Source organism: Cimex lectularius, unplaced genomic scaffold (genome assembly GCF_000648675.2).
Source record: "Cimex lectularius strain Harlan isolate CLEC.00 unplaced genomic scaffold, Clec_2.1 scaffold213, whole genome shotgun sequence".
NCBI lineage: Eukaryota > Metazoa > Arthropoda > Insecta > Hemiptera > Cimicidae > Cimex > Cimex lectularius.
In genome coordinates, this window is record NW_019392753.1 from 762,119 (window position 1) to 778,645 (window position 16,527).

The 16,527-nt window shown below is 34.7% G+C and overlaps 1 long non-coding RNA gene across 4 annotated transcripts in view; it reads left to right on the top strand.

The window, feature by feature from the left end:
* Positions 1 to 16,227, top strand: part of LOC106669208 — a 487,453-nt gene extending 471,226 nt beyond the window's left edge. For all 4 annotated transcript variants that reach the window (XR_002910358.1, XR_001340901.2, XR_002910357.1 and 1 more), the window contains one exon: positions 15,638 to 16,227. This is a non-coding gene — a long non-coding RNA (uncharacterized LOC106669208). The remainder of the gene's footprint in view (positions 1 to 15,637) is intronic.
* The last annotated feature ends 300 nt before the right edge of the window (positions 16,228 to 16,527 follow it).

Genomic DNA, 16,527 nt, shown 5'->3' on the forward strand with positions numbered 1-16,527 from the left:
TATTGATAATTATTTCAACATTATTATTCCATTATGTGTTTCTTAATTAATCAGCTTTACCAGTTAATTGTTACACGCAAGAATGGCACTATTACACAGAAGACAAACACTTTGACTGATTTGATAACACATATATCATCACATCACACAAAACATATAATATAACATATAAAACATAAATCACAATCCACACATCAAACATTTTTACATAATCTAATTTTTCAACAATTTAGCTTTCCTTTTCCTAATTATCCCCGTCTATATAATCCTGAATGGATAATCTGGCCGAACCATTACCAACGTTTTTTCCCATCGTCGGCTCTTTTCACCTCAAAGAAACCGACTCCTTATACAAAAATGTCTTTCNAATATTTAAATTTTCATTTTATTTAATAATTAAATTTAAATAAAGAAACTTAAGAAACTATTTGGAGGCTAATTGAACTTACAGTTAGTTTAAATATGTATGGAATCACGTTTTCGGATGGAAGTCGGTGCCGGAAAGGAAGTTAATAAAACAGTATGAGTAGAGGGGGGGGCGAGAAAGATGGAGCAGATTATCTGGGTGAAAGATTGGGATTGAGCGGGATTTTGGAAATACAATAAAATAAATATACTTACCAGCGTTTTGCGCGAACATACCGCCCACCAACATTTTAGTAATCTTCTATCATATTTACAATACATAGAGATAGATGCCAGAATATAGCAATACAAGGATAGAGATAGGGAGGCAAGACACATAAATCATTGCTTACGCTCGGGAGGGGACGAGAACGGCCAACGATGGGGTTTGTGCCTGAAACGATGCGGACAACGACTACACGAATAATCTTATCAGGCCGAGGAAGTAATTCAAATATTTGAACGATAAGCCATGGCAAGGCAAGAGATTGATATTAAACGCTAAATCACCTTTTTTGGGCGAAGTTGAATGGCATGACCACATATTCCTTCTACAGTACATTAAAGGTTCTGATGGTCCAACGTCGCCTGAATGGTCGGAATACAAAGACAGTAGAAAAGATTAATAAATGTCCGGGAGACGAACAGTTGGTGGTTTCGGACAGAAAATGTACAATAGCATAGAAATCTGGTCTTTTTGACGAAGACACAGTTACTGCAAATGTTCAAGGTTGCAAATTTTGTAGACTGATAGCTGATTACTGAATTATATAAGCTCAAATCTGTATATGCACGTAAACACATAGGCACGTGCACAGAGTTAAGCCCATCACTTCTCGAAGTCCCCCGGCATTTCCAGTTTTTGTAATTTATAATAAATTACTGGCAGGCCTCGAGAATCATTCACCCCGGTCGGGTCTTGGCAGTCCGTGGTCAGACCGTGGTGTTATCCGTCCAGGTACTCGGGCTCCAGGGGCTTCAACATTCGTTTAGCCCCCAATAATCAGTCTCCCTGCCCCACTTTCACTCACGTTTAAATACATTCTTTTCTATTTAAATACAAATCACTTTTTAGGTTTTCGATATTCCTCCATCACCCTTTACACCTATTTATAACTAACTCATATAATTGAGGGTCGATTAAGTGAGTACTCAATATTCTACTATCGACCTTCGCACGCTACACACTATCGTCAATAAATACATCACTTTCACTAGATGACACAAGACTGTAAGTACTAAATACAATAAAACAACCCTGTTTCCTCCAAGGATCGGAACAGAGCACCCTGCCGAGTTCAAGAACGATTCTCATATCGGGTGGCATTCTTACACGCTCTCTATATCAAGCCAAGGAATTGCACCCTTAAATTAGGTAGGGCAAAACAAATACATGTTCGCGATGCAGTGATAACAATTATAAGAAAATTGAAAATGCCTGGCAAAAACGAGAAGTGTGACAAACACAGTAACTCTTCATCGAAATAGCTGAGACACGTCGAACAACCTTTCTCTACAGGCCGGACACATACGTGAGCTTTGTCACAAAAGTAAGTGTCCGTGTGTTAACCTGACACGGCCTATTCTTAATCGGGTGAGGATGACGCCTCTCCTAAGAATAAATCCTCCGAGGCCCATCTATCGACAGTGCTTGCCATATGTGAGAGCTTCTCCCCCGATCCGGTCAATTGAGGCTATCCCTTTGTTTTAATCTTTGTTATTTATTACATTTTTAGCGTCAGAGGTCTGAATTACGGTGGCCATTTTAGTTTGATTTGTTATTAATTAATATTAAACTATCATCTGAATAAATGAGACTATATACAAACTTGGCCTAATAAAAATTAATTTATCAAATGATCCAATAACAAACAGGCAGAAAGAGTAGAGTAAAATTGTAAAGTTAAAAAAAGAAACAGAACATAAAGAGGAATGCATATGACGTAAAGGAAATAGGTTTTGCCTTTAGTTTAACACAATCGTGGATAACACTCAACAAACCCGTCGTATATATATATATATATATATATATATACTTAATATCCTACTATATATATTGTGTAATTATGTAACCAACAATTTCCTATGTCGTGGTTGGACGTTTTTGTCCGACTGACATTATGAAAGTACAAATAGTTCAGAACAAAATCCAATCTACTCGAAACCGATTCACTTCGTCTGGGCAAAAAGCCTACACTCCGGTAACGGAATACCTCAAATCCTGACTCAATAAACTCCTGCCCGTTTCTGAACTGCCACCCCAATCCTATCTGCCTCAATGTTGCCACCTACGACATTTATCTCAGTTCTCAAAATGGATTAAGTATGTCCTGTAGCACCTAGATTTGTTTTTATTTACAGTGATTTTATTTGTTCAAGTTTTCCCCCTTTGTAAAATTTAAGCTTATATTAACATATCGTGTAAATAGGTTATCTACTCTTTCTTATAGTTTTATTTTCTTTCAAACATTCAATGCTCTTTGTTATCGGGTTTGTGCCAAGGTGAACAGAAAGTTTTGTTTTATTGCCAAGCTTTCCACTATATATTTAGTCTTTCTCAAGGCGCTACAATGACACAAAACGTTTATCAATATAGTAATTCAAGAAGAAATACACATTTTTTTGTTTAGGGCTTACAAAAACAATATCATAAATTTATAAACAATTGCGAACATACGAATATCACGTTACAAGTAACAAAATAGAAACATGGCTTTCTTTATCACAATACGACATCACTCGAAGAAGATAACAGGCCAGTTAGATGCCGTTCTTACATATCGTAATATCCAACGTACTAATTCAAAATTTCCCTCTGTTGGAAGGTTTTTACAAATATAAGAACTTATAAATAAATAAATACATACATTATAAATAAATAAATACATAAATAAATAGAAAATAAATAAATACAAATTCAAATAAATACTATGTACATGCATTGTTTAGATTACAATCTATTGCTTTTTTTAAATATTATTTTTTGTTAATAAATTTGAAAGATTGTACTAATATTATTGTAATCGGTTTTCAAATTGCAAGCATTGGGATATTTTTGTACATACATAAATTCTTTGAGTAATCTACGCCCTAGAATTTTTTCATAGTTCACAATTTTTATATCATCAATATTTAACTTACAGTTATGTTTGTGTTCAATTCAATGTTTCAACAGCGGTCGGCCAAAAATTGTTTAGTCTTTCCATAGTACACGGTGGGACAGTCGTTACAATCTACACAATAAACAACGACAATTAATTAAGGTTTTTAGTTGAGATGAAAAAAGGCTAATGGCACGAGAGGGATTCGAACCCACGACCTTCGGCTAGATACGCCGCTGCTCTACCACCTGAGCTATCGTGACCTCGATCCAATCGGACATCAACTCCCCATCTCAACCCCACCTTAAGAGTTTTCCCTCCTTTTGCCATTTTTCAATTCACTCATAAGGCGGGGTTGAGATGGGGAGTTGATGTCCGGGCGGATCGAGGTCAAGATAGCTCAGGTGGTAGAGCAGCGGCGTATCTAGCTGAAGGTCGTGGGTTCGAATCCCTCTCGTGCCATTAGCTTTTTTTCATCTCAACTAAAAACCTTAATTTATTGTCATGTATTAATTGGTCAAGCGGACTACGAAAGTAGTGAATTAACAATAAACAACGTTGGATATTTTTCCTTTTTCTTCTTTATCTTTTCATTTTGTAAAAAAATTTCCCTATTTTGTTTTCAAACTCGTAAACAACTTTGACATTTTCTTTTCAGCAATTATTCAATTTAGTTGAAATTTCTTTTACAAATGTTAATGGGACATATTTTATATTTTTAGGTACATCATGATTAACATTATTGGTTATATCCATGGGAATTCTCTCATTCAACCTTCTAATTAGTATTTTTTTATACAAAGATTTTGGATATCCATTAGAATTAACATCTCTTCAATCTCATGGCTTAACTTTAAAAGCCTATCAATTAAGTTCATCATTATGTTGATTTTCATTTGTAAAGAGCGTGAGGAACTGTAGTGAAGTAATCTATCTGAGCTAGTAGATTTTGATACCAATCTGTAACCAAAATTTGATTATTCCTAATTACTAATAAATCTAAGTATGGTAATTTACCATTTTTTCCCACCTCTTGCGTAAACACTAATTTTGGGTGGTATGAGTTGAGTTGGTATGAAATCCTGAATAACATTATCTAACTCATTTGTCTTTATAATTAAGAACAAATAATCAACGTATATTTTAATAACAATAAAAATGGGTTTGAATTTTCCCATTTTTATTGTTATTAAAAGTGCGGTTGAGATGGGAAGTTGGTGTCCTAGTGGATCGAGGTCACGATAGCTCAAGTGGTACGCTCGTGCCATTGACTTTTTATCTCAACTAAAAACCTTAATTAATTGTAATTTTAATAACATTTATATTAAGGTAAAAATTTAATTGGACGCAATCTGTTAAATCATTATTATTCAGCCAATATAGGAGAGAGTTTTCCCCCATGCCAACACCTTCTAATTGTTCATAATCATATATGTCACCCCTATATTTGAAATAGCCAGCATATGCTGTTTGATGAAGAATATCGAGAATAATTTCGCATGGGATGTTTGTGAGTTTTTCAATATCTCCAACCCTCCTATTTAAAATGTAGGTTAGCACACCTAAAGGGACACTTGTGAATATTGATTTCACATCGAGAGAAACTAACAATTCATCATCATTAATAGTTCGTTGAACAATAAATTCTTTGAAAGCGAAAGAATTCTTTACATTGTAGGTTTTACATAGATCTAGACTACTCAATATTCCAGGCATAACCTTAGACAACTCAAAACCTGGACAACCTATACATGACACGATGGGTCTAAGGGGTCTTCATTGTGAATTTTTGGTAATCCGTAAATTCTGGGAGCAACAGCATTATGAGTTTTCCATTTTGATTTTTGTGATTTATTAAATAATTTTTTATCAAACAATGAGTCAACTATCCTATTACATTCTTTTTGTAACGGTAAAGTTGCGTTTTTTTTCTTTTTTGTATATATTGTGTTTCCTTCCAACACAATTTCGACTTCAACAATCCAAAAATATTACACACAGGGAACGCAGTCGCAGCTACGCCAATATCTTTAATCAAATTCAATATCGATAACATACATATATCATCATCACATCATACAAAACATATAATATAACATATAAAACAATCATCACATTCCACACATCCAACATTTCTTCTTTGCGTAATTTTTCAACAATTTATCTTTCCTTTCCCTAATTATCCTCGTCTATATAATCATGAAAGGATAATCTGGCCGAACCATTATCAATGTTTTTTCCCATCGTCGGCTCCTTTCACCTCAAACAAGCCGACTCCTTATATAAAAATGTTTTTCTATACCGACTTCCTTCCCCACCCCTTCAAAATCCAACTTATACAAACATAAAACAGCAATATCTCACTGGCACACTCAACACGATTTTCAATTACACAGAAAACAAACACTTTGAGTGTGTAGAAATACTTTGATTGAATATAAAAAAATATTTTTTGCATTGTATAAATTCACTTTTTTCCATATCCTACATGTATTTGTTAAATTTAAACAATGTTTTTAAATCCCAGGCCCTGAAGACGATCTCAATAAAGATCGAAACGTTGGCACGATAAAGAAAATGTTTTTCTGAAACCTACATCACACCAGACCGCATCTCACGATTTCCAAACAATTATATATGTATTATTATTGTTGTTATGTTAATTACAACATACTTATTTTAATATAAACCAAATTAAGCGAAACCAAAATTTCTTGAGTTTTTATTTTTAAAAAAATATAAATGGTTTGGGAGAAACTTTATAAAAATCCCGGAATACCATTCATATATTGAAATAATGAATTTAACTACCAATTTATTACAGGATTTTGCCCATACAATTTAACTAATAATTTATTTCGTGGTTTTGCTCATAAAATTACACCAGTCGATAATGGTCATTAGCGTAACATGTAACGTTAGAACAAAAAAATATGAGTGTCCGATATTTTTTGTAGTTTATTTGAAACTGTGTGTGTGTGTGTAATGTTGTCGTTATATTAATTAGAACATGCTTATTTTAATGTAAACTCAACTAAACGAGATCAAAAATTCATGAATTTTTATAAAAATTATTTACTTATGATGGTTATGCTGAAAATTTCTCAAAACTTCGGAATAACTTTATTTAAAACAATTACAGTTAACTTAAAATTTATTAAGCTTTCAGAATTATTCGACTTTATCCCTTCTCACTTGGCATTTAATTGGAAATGTTGGGAATGAATCGGTCTACAAGAAAATTTGAGATCGCCTGTAAAAAATATGTCATTCTGCAGACATATTTAAAGATGTTTTGCATGGATGATGACCCAAAATAGGTCGAAAGCTTGGCAGTAGCAACTCAATCTGCTTTCTTCTCAAGTCCGTACCTTGATCCAGAGTGGTCGCTGCTTATTCTAGCCGTTTTAGTCCATCTAGGCAAACTACAGCTTTAAAAGAATTCTCACAATTGTTAATTATTTAATTACGTCGCTTCCGATTATTGTGGTCTTCCAATCCACGCTTTTTATGTCTATCTAAGAAACGTTCACAAACCCGCAGAACCCGAGAGAAAACTTTGAAGTAAATAATTAGAGCCCTTTAATAATTTTGGACTGCTTACCCTCGCGATTTAGGTCTGTCTAACCAAATAACACATCTTAAGAAGAATCATCACAAATGTTAGTTATTTAATCAGGTGGCATCCATTTATTTAGGTCCGCCTATCCTAGCTTTTTCTTTATTTGATTAAACAGTTGTTTCATCAACCTGCAAATCCCAAGAGGAAACCGACAATTTTGAAGTATGTAGTTTAGTTGCTTTTGATAATTTTGATCTCCTTATCCTCGCCATTTGGGTTTGTCGACCAACAACATCATCCATCACATCTCAGATTCCAAGAAGAATCATCACAACTGTTAATTATTTAATCAGGTCGCATTCGGTTATTTAGATCCACCTACCCTTGTGTTTTTGCTATCTGATTAAACTGTTGGTTCATCATCGCTCAGATACCAAGAGGAAACCCACTGTTTTGAAGTCTGTAGTTTGGTTGCTTTTGGTAAATTTGGTCTGATTATCCTCGCCTTTTTGGGTCTGTCTGACCAAACAACAGGATTCAACAAATCTCAGATTCCAAGAAGAATTCTCACAATGGTTATTTATTGGAATACATCATTTTCAATCAATTCATTAGAAAATGTATAAATTTATCAGTGGTATTCTTTTAATTAGGTCTTGTTTTTTCTAAAAATGCATCAAGTTGAAAATTTATTAGTTGCGTACGAAATCACTGCGGAAAAACAATAAACAAATGATCCATGTTTATCGAAAAATCGCAGTCATTCTTTCACTGCAGTCTAGGGGTAAGGATATGATTGGATAATCGATTTTATCACCAATGTGTTCTCGGGCTGTATGCCGCCTCAGAATGGAAATTTAAGGAGTATAAAGGATCATTGTTTCCTGCGGCACCTGCGCTAACTACAGAACGTTTGATTTGATTTAAGGGCTTCATGCCGGCATGTCGGCGAGTATCTTCAAAATGGTCTATAATGTTCCACTTACCACGCACATCTCCTATTGTGGAAGGGGGCATGCTGAATTATGCATTAGATAGCATAGAATGTTATTTGCCCCACAAAGATTTTTTTATTCCCCTTGTCTGTAGGAACGCAAGGGAAAAGTAAATAACTTACGCGTACGTCCGAATGCAGGTTCTTCCACTGACTTGTTATTTATAGTTAATGAATAACGTTTACTTAAAAACTTTGTTAAATTGTATTAATACCATACAAACAGTAGTTAATTTTATAATGTCTTCATGTCTTCAAAAAATTCAGAATTTTTTTAAAATCATTTGTATAATTTACATAAAAACGACAAAATAACAAGGTTGGGAAATTTTTGCACTGGTTTCATTACGTTGGTCAATTCTTCATTGTTCACAATTATGCAGGTTGATTAATTCAAACGAGGGCAAAATGAAATGAACAGTAAATTTCATATTTACAATTGTAGAGTCCATCAACTGCCTAAACCACGTAAATCGGACACCCCCAACTACTCGACCATCGCAATCCCCTTACAACTGTTCAAAAAATTTAATTTTCAGTTTCATAAATAAATATTGATTACTTAAGGGTTGTGAAAGAAAATCTTTTTTAGAGCTTGCCGTCGCTTATAGCTGGGGAACTCATTTACGCCGTTTTTCCCAAAAGGGTAATGATTTTCTTTCTAAATCAACCTGAAATTGAACTGCATTGCAAACATATACGAGCTGACTCATTATACAAAAATAAATTCGATCCATACCGTCGCCCGTGGAAATTCTGATCTCCTCCCTCCTCCAAAATATTCTGTTCTTAACATACCATCGGACATGGCTGACTTGCTTGGCTAATCTGGAAAATACAAAATCATATGTTCTTTACATTTTTCTGTATAGAGCCTGAGATCTAAAAAAAATAGGTAGGAAACTTTAACTTATACCAATTTGAATGAATAACTTAAAGGTTCTCTTGCTGTTGTCCCATTTGTTAATATCAACAAACGTGAGAAACCATTAGGACGTTTTGCCACGACAATTTCTAGACAATAGCATAATTTGATTTATTCATATTAACATATTCGTCTGTCGGTTGTTAAACGTTTACACAACGATATTTACAAACATTCCAAATTATACACGACTATAAAATGAAAGCAAAAATCATGGACAATATTAATGAAGCCATCACGTAGACGTTTTTCCATAATGAGAGCAAACGGATAATTACAGACAACAAAGCATGTCTACATGACTGAATTAACTGTCTACGTAAATCAGTGATTTTAAACAGATTACGAAAAATTCTTTATGTTGTTGTTAAATTAAAAAAAGAAAGTTGATTTGATTACTGATTTGTATAAACTTAAATCTGCCCCTGCCTGTACACATATGCACGTGTACGTAGTTGAAGCCTATTTCATCTCACAGACCACAGGCTTTTCCAGCTTTTGTATTTTACAATGATTTACCGACAGTCCTCGAGATCACTCATCTCAGGTGTTGGCAGTACTGGGTCAGACTTTGGTCTTACTCGTCAAGCCACAGAGGAGTGGCTCCAGGGGCTAACAACAGCTAGGCAATTTTAGCCCCCAACTCAATCAGTTTCCCTTTTACACTCTCCCTCATTCCAAAATATATTTTTTCCTATTTACATACCAGTCACTCAATTAGTATGATGGAGAATTCGATATAACTACATCACCCTTTACGCCTAGTAAATAAATAATTTACTTGAAGGTCGGTGGGGTACTCAATACTCCCCCGCCGATTCCCTCTTATTACACATTCTCGCCAATAAATACATTCACTATACTCTTAACAATCACTAAGGTACACAAGACTGTTAGTAATAAATACAATGAAACAACCCCGTTTACCTATGAATCGGAACAGGGACCTAAAACTCACTGCCGTGCTCGAGAACGACAAAAACACGCGAGATCATTAGTCATTCGTTAATAATCAGAAAATTGTTATAAACGTACCAAATGATCTTTTTTCCTTTTTAAAACGCATCGGTGCTTCCGAATTATCGTTGTAATCGGCATCGTTATATGCGAAGCACATGAGATAGAAAACCAACCAAAAACATTGCCATACGTCGTTATACGCGGAATATCGTATTTAGCATCGTTATAAGCGAATTTTACTGTATTAATTATACGATAAACGAAGTAAATTTGTTAGGTATGAAATTCTCAATTTTATTTTAATTGAATTGATCTACCCAAGCTTTACAATATTCAGAAAGAGATTTCGCATTATCTGTTTACATAGATGGCCATAATTAAATGTTCTTAAGCTAACAGGGAGGCAACGACTTGATTACCAAAAAGTTTACAAGTCATTATCATACATTCCGTATAGTTGCCGTTCGAGGAAGGGGAAGGTATTCTGCGGTTACAAAAGGAATATTGCCTTATACATTATAATTAAGCCCTTTTTACTACTTTGTCTAATGATTACCGACTAGTCTTGCAATAAGATTCCTTAATTAATCCGCAAAGTAGGCCTCTTTTTTTCAGCATATCGGAACACTTTTTACCCTTCCCGGCGGTGGATTTCAAAAGAGAGACAAAAGTCACTTGATGTAAAAAGCTTGTGGAAATAAATTAAAAACCTTGTAAGCAACTGTTAATTTAACAAAAATAATATAACTAAAATGTTGAAACCAACTAATAAAAAATTAAGTAATTCCTGTAGTGAGAGCTTAAAGTCCAACACCACAGTGACATCACCCCTTTGTGTCAAGCCATTTTGCAATAATTGTTTTGAAATTATTCACAAATTAAAATTACATCGGCTATCTTCTTTGAAGATTGTTATGATGTGGAAAGTGTAAAATGATTTTTTTCTTGGTTTTCTACAAACAAATAGACAAAAAGAACTATGCTATGCCTCGTGGGCTATGCCGTGATTCAAACCCAGAAATTCTAGCATGGCAAATACGCCAATAGTCAGACGCCGTACTAATCGTCGAAGTCTAATTTATATTTACCAAATTATAAGTTGATGTTTCAAGCAGCTTGACTTAATCTTTTTAATGTAATTATAAATGCTGGCTTCAATCTCATTACCTCTCAAATTTTGAAACACTTTCACAGAAAATTCATAATATTCATTACCTTCGTATTGAATTCCGTCCTACGTTCAAGCTATATCCTATATCCAGGAAACACTCCTTCATCCGTATGATTCCAAAACCCACACAGCCCTTATCATTCTGTTCCCATTTTAAGAGAAAGTTTAAGGACGGCTTATTTTAAAATGTATCCTCTTAATCCTAAATTCTCAAAATGTTATCTCAGGCCATCCACCGCTATGTGGACTTCATTTTTGCTTCTCTTGAGTTGGGGGTTTTCAAGGTCATTGCTTGATGTGGCATATGGTTTCGACTGCATTTTGCACTCATGTGCCTGGTGATCTTTGTCTCTACTTTAAGCCTTCGCAGTTAGCTCATTCACTGCCAGGCACTTCGGAGTCATAGGAACGAAGGCGTTTTCCCGGAACTACATTATCAACGCTGTTATTCCTCAGGGTGTAGTTCTGTGGCCCGTTCGTTATCAATTTGTCCTTGCTTCGTATTTCCACCCAACCGTGTAATAGTTTTGAGATCGCTATACCTCGCTCCTTATACAATGACCAATTCAAATCAAAATCACTGCCTCACATATCACAATGCATTTAACCACTCTGACTTTTGCAGGCGATACAGCTCAAGCAACTCTGATCCTGAAACAACAAACCTTAATCAACAGCTCGCACTGCAGCAGTCTTGGTGTGAAATGAAAAGAATAAAACGTAGCGAAGAAAATCAATCCACATAACCTCCACTCTTAGCAAAAACACCTCTTTTCCAGTATACTTCAATATTATCCCATTCCAACCTGAAGACAAGGTGCGGTACTTAGGACACAAATATCGACACGTGAAATTCCCACACCCGACTAAACCTAACAGCGTTATGACACGATGCACGGCGCTTACACGACTTCTTGATAAACTTACCTTTAATAAATAAAGGGTTGTTTATGACACCTTAGTTACGTAAATATACTTACTGAGTGACTTACTGGAAGTGTGGGTTCAACTAAATATTGCAAGATCCGTAGCATTTAAACTGCTCAATTGTAAATTCAAAGAAAAATTATTCATGTTCCATTTTATGATTACATGATAGAATGCTACATTTTAAGCCCCTACATTTTACTAAAATCATAATAAATATAACAAAAAACTAGTATGAACAACCTTACCTCTACTGAATATATTGGAGAAATAAAACATAATGACAAAAAATACTGTTAAAAAATAGATCCCTAATATCAAATACAACGAATCCTTAATGAAAGATCAATAAGATTTGTCAGTAAAAATAATAACAATTTAAATACTGAAACTGCTCCTAATGTAACTAACAGTATAGCTTCTAATGCTGATAAAATATGTAAAACACTTAGATATGAAAGATAATAACGCAGGGGAGGCGTCGGTGGCCACAACGGTTTAGGCGTGGACACGGTGCTCATCACTGTAAGGTAAAGGTCCCGGGTTCGAACCCGACATACTTACAAATAGGCTTTGTTTTCAAAAACACTGGCACCCCGAGAGTTGATATAACCTCTGCTGTTGGAAACCCTCGTTAAAAAATTAAAAAAAAACAGAGGAAATCCTATAAATATTTTAAATAATTACTGCAGTCATAACTGTAATGTCCTATGAACCATGGATTTTAATGTTAACTTTTTTCAAATAAACAAGTGGGTGTAATTTTTGTCTGTTTATTCGTTTTTCATGAGCTCATTCAATTCCACGTACTTTCTTATATATAAGAGGCAAACAGGATTTAAAAGGCCAATTTTACGTTGTAAGGCCAAGATATAATGATTATATCCACTGGAGAATGGCTCTACAAGAATTACTTTTTTAATATTTTTATATTATATCATTATGTTCTTCTTTTGTTGGTTGTTCTCGTTAAATCCCCCTAACATATTATTTTTGTTTTTCTATCATTAACTTGTATACGTCAGTGAGAAATGATATAGGTATCTTTTGTCTCTGTGTGAGGCAGTGATTTTGATTTGCATTTGGGAAATGTATTTGAATTTGTCGTGGTGCCGCGAGGTTGTATAAGGATCGAGATATAGCGATCACAAATCTATTACACGGTCGGGTGGAAGTACGAAGCAAGGACAAATTGGTACCGAACGGGCCACAGGCGATCTTAGATTAGTTAGGCAGAAACTCTGATGATACGAATCAGTCGAACTACTGGATTATCGGAAATTCATAGAGCTTAAGCTGTCACGTTTCTAATATCATTACGGCCCAATTCGTCAAGTCCAGCTGAATTGGAGAATGTAAAAGTGGTTCATTTTAAATCGGGTCCTCAGAAAGATTTTTTTTCCAAAATGCGACGATTTTATGTATAATATAATTATCAAGGTATGGTCTTGAAGAAATAAGTAAAGTCAGTTGTTATTCCAATGCTTCGACCTATTTTAAGCATGTAATAATCTTTAATATTTTATCTTAAGAGCAAAATAATCGTAAATATTTCTACAGATCCACGGTCTTTGGCCTTCAACGAAATTTGGGATCGCCTGTAAAAATTTTAAATATGTGAATCTGTAGTTATAATGAAAATAGTTTTGCCTTTATGATGATGTTAAAATAGGTCGAAAGCTTAACAACTAAATTTGCTGTTTTCTTCAAGACAATACAGAGTGAACAACTATAAAGAGTGTTCGTGAGTGAAAAAGTGGTCAATACTTTTAACAGTGAATATACTTATTAATTATAATATATTTAAATAGGCTCATGCCTTTTGGATTTTTTTTCTACATCAAGTCGTAGATTTATCCCTTTTTTCTTAAACTTTTGTCTATTGTATCCGATCTTTGCGAATAGTTTTCTCGGAAGTTTATTTTGTTATTTTATTTTTATTTAATTCAATATTATTTAATAAACTTAATCAATTATTTTGAAATGTAGTGTTGTAAAATATAAATAATGTTGGAACAACAAAAATAGCTGAGGTCAACCCGGCCATCTGCGTGTTAGTATTTTTTCCTGCTATTTCCCGCGTATTTTTCAACGAGGAGCCATTTCATCCTCTCAATTTGTTACTGACTGTCTACTTCTGAATAAAAGCTAAGTTGATATGCTAAAATGCCTCTCTCCTGGCTTATTCTGGAGAATTTCTCCTGGCTTCGTAGTTCTGTGCGGTCGACTCAGTTATTCTTCCCATAAGTTTTAAGTCATTGACTGTTGCTGCTACAATTTGTAGTAACTGTAGTTTTCTTTACATCCCAGGTTACGTCTCCATTGAGCGGTTGTTTCCCTTTCGAAGATGATATGGGTGGCTGTTTCTTCGGCCAATCTGCAAATGGGATCATCGTTGAATATGCCCAAGTTATGTAGATGTTTTCTCAGACGCCAGTGACTGCTAAATAGTCTTATCACTCCTCTGAGTCTGGCCTTCTCCAATGGTAGCAGTGAGTTTGCCAGTATTTGTGAGTGTTATTTTAGCATACTTTTATCCACTTCCTACATTTTTAAATTTTTAACACATGCATTCACTGTCATTGTTTTGATATGATTTTTTAACACGCTAATGCTTTAATATTTTCTTAGCTATCCGATCTAATGAGGATTGTGTAACTTCTTTTAAGATTTTGTAGGGCACAAGCAATGACAGCATATATTTCCGCTTCAAAGACCAAAGTGCACTTTCCTAATGAGTTTGATTTCTCACATTTTCTTGTACAAAAAACATCCGATCCGCTTCCTACATGCATCATTTATGTATGTCACAAGAGTTAGACCTTTGTTTTCTACTTTCTGGCTGACCACCCTCCATTGCCTTGTATGATTAAATGGGTTTTAGGATTTAATAAGCCCGAGGATAGTGGAAGTGTCCGTAGTGTCCAGAAGGTCAGGATCCGGCACCCACATGACCACACTAGAGGTTTTTATAATTTCTCTTTAAGGGCCTACCCTCGGGTTTGCCCCTTTCACAAGAGTGGGTAGTAGGTACCGTTTTGATTCCTTGGCACTTCGTTTCTCGCCACCTGCCCCAGAGTACTAGATATTCCATGGGCCAGGGTTAAACAACCCCTTCCTTTCGCGATAAATTACATTGATAATAAATTAACATAAACACAGCAAATGATACAAACATAGACATATGGTCACATTGACTCCATCAGTATACTCGAAATTCCTCGGGGCGGAGGTCGAACCCACTTCATTCTCGCTAATAACAACTATTACTCTCCAGACGTCACACACTCACCCCAGAGTATGTGGTGTATGGCGTCGTGCTGTAAAAATAGTTTTTTTATAAAGTCCAATGTACAAAGAAAAATGTCATTTTCGTTAATGAATGAAAAGCAAGTTTTGTTAGTTCTTGTATTACGTTATAATAACAGTTATATTAATTTAACCGGTCACTTGCTGCTTTAATATCAAAAAAGGGGAAAAACTCTTTCTCCTCTGATTTCTTTAGATTAACCAAGTCTTGTGTGAGGGTTTGACGCCCCCTTTATTTGCAGAGATAACAATTTAATTAATTTTGCTCTTTTATTTGTTTCAGGTACAGGTCATCGACATGGAACAGCAAGAGACATACCAGGTTCATTTTATTTAACAATCTTCCCCTTTTCTTGGCAATACTCTCAAAAAATCTCTGGGAACACTTTTATATCAGCGGCATTTCATGCTAATTAACACTTAGGCCTAAGCCGTTATTAAACTTTGCCTCTTTTAGACAACTTATGTTGTCTCATTACGAATTTTAATGTAACAATTTTGAACATAATAAAACACCTCGAACTTCTGCTCAAATCATCGGTGTCAAAGGTTTAGCCCGAGCTTGCTCGTTACATAGGAATATTATTTCATTCAATAAATCAATTTAGCATTAGGAGAGAAGAATATATGTACTCAACTTGACTCCATCATTAAGTTTAGATCTAAATTCAAGTTGTCACGTATTTGGAATTCTGTTCGTTTCAAAATTGGACCAATTTCGGAAGAGTTTGAATGCAATGTACTGAACTGTTTTTTAAACTCAAAGGGAGAACGCACTAATCTAGTAAGATAATAATATTTAATTTAAACAAAACATTAGATTTTGTTTATGATCAATTAAATGTATATGCAAAAAATTAGGAATATATGACATTCAAGGATCACTCTTTCATTTATAACTAAATTAAGCTATTTGTACATTTTAATTGTCTATCAAGTGTTGGAAATAACTTTTAGAAAATGTTAAAGTTAATGATTTTAACTGCGAAATTTTTTAGTGCTGTTTTCGGGGTGATGAACCTATAACTTGTATTTATCGGTCATCTTTGTCTGCCTTCCTTGTGGTCTGTCAAACGCATTTCGTCATATCTCTTTCGAGAAAGGTTATTTCCAGCGGATCTCGGTTGGCAGATGTGATCTGGGGTGAAACAAACCTCAATACAGGTCATCGTG